The sequence below is a fragment of the Penaeus vannamei genome, chromosome 27 (genome assembly GCF_042767895.1).
Source record: "Penaeus vannamei isolate JL-2024 chromosome 27, ASM4276789v1, whole genome shotgun sequence".
In the NCBI taxonomy this organism is placed as follows: domain Eukaryota; kingdom Metazoa; phylum Arthropoda; class Malacostraca; order Decapoda; family Penaeidae; genus Penaeus; species Penaeus vannamei.
In genome coordinates, this window is record NC_091575.1 from 17,733,804 (window position 1) to 17,735,400 (window position 1,597).

Genomic DNA, 1,597 nt, shown 5'->3' on the forward strand with positions numbered 1-1,597 from the left:
CCGTGCCAGAAAAGAGATATAAAAGAAATTATTCGGTGTGGGCTAATGAAGGCAGGATAATAAACCGTGGGCGTTAGGTTCTAAACAGAGTACAGGGAACTCTCTGGGGAAATTTGAGATATTGGGTACCGTATGTATGACGATATTTCAACAAAATGATTCAGTTCAGTTCAGTTAGATTTGCGAAGACAGGCTTCGCCGGGTCTTTTCTCTAAAATGGCCCGGTCTGTGTCAACTATTTCTAGTTAACTCATGTGTTTTCTTTGAACTGTATGCTTATCGTGGTGGCTGAATTGGAAGCAAGCGATCCAGCTGCCACGGAATAAGCATGTGGCAAATCCTTTTTACCATTCCGGTGGCTGAGGTGGGTGGTCCCTGTCTTAGAACTTGTGTGTTCACAATTCTCAACAAAATGAAAGCTGTAGCAACTATAATTTTTGGTTTCTAACAGGAAATCCCCCCCCCCCCACCTCCCTTGCTCGTTGTTGTCGTGGGGGGCTTGGGAGACGGAGGCTGGAGCACAATGTAGGGAACACCCCTACCGTAGACATGAGTCCTCGCCTTAACTAATTCTGCACGTTTTTTCTTCTCCCCCTTTCATTATCCTTCTCTCTCTTTTTCCTTCTCTTCTGCTCACTTCCTAAGGCGTGAGAGTCGTGCTGAAAAGCTGGCTTTGTGTCAGTCATGAACGGCTTGCGGGTGCCTTGGTGACTGCCTAACCCTTACCCCTGATGGGAACTCTGAGGGGTAGACCGTTTCTTTTCCCCTCGTATTTCAGGCTCACCATGGCCAACAACAAAGATTTTTTACCCTTATCAGGGGCATTAAGGCTTGCCCCTTCATCAACTAGCCTATGTAAATTTGATTCCGTTGGTTTTCCGACCTCTGTCTCTCCTTTGACCTCCTCGATGTTTGCTGTCAACTCTATCCATTCCGATCATCCTCTCAGGTCATTTCTCAGCCTTCAGAATGCACTCCTTCCTCTCTCCCAACATCCTCTCCTCCGTCTCCTACTGCACAGTCTTCTTCATTTTCTACCTCTTCTTCCCTTATTACTACTATTCGTCCTTATTGTCCTCCTTCCCACAGGACTGGTGTACGTGTGTGTATGTATGTGCGCGGCACTGATAATGTACATCTTCACTTATGACGAATCTCATAATCTTGTTTCCGGGACCACATGATCTCGCTTTCACGTCCTGTTCAGCTTATCACACCCTTATGGTCAAAGGAAACGGAGATCCGCTTATCGAAGCAGTTACCTCAAGAAATTGATATGTTTCTTTCATTCAAGATGTAGCGCTGTCGTCGTGCTAGCTCAAGTGTCTGTAACTGAACAGGCATTCCCACTATGACGACTGACATCACTGCAATTATCCTGAAGTGCTGGAGAACCATCCAAAATGTTTCATCTGATAGGCAAACTTGGCGTGTCAGTCGGATAGATGGACTAGTGTATGTAGGTTTAAATGACTTTTTAAAGTAGCTATTAGTTCGGATACTCATCTCAGTGACTAAATAGAACGCCCAACGTGGGGCTCGAACCCACGACCCCGAGATTAAGAGTCTCGTGCTCTACCGACTGAGCTAGCCGGGC

General features: G+C 46.2%; 1 non-coding gene across 1 annotated transcript; it reads right to left on the bottom strand.

Annotated features, from left to right (window-relative positions):
• Positions 1–1,524: 1,524 nt before the first annotated feature.
• Positions 1,525–1,597, bottom strand: TRNAK-CUU (transfer RNA lysine (anticodon CUU)). The gene has a single exon. It is a non-coding gene; the product is annotated as a tRNA-Lys (tRNA).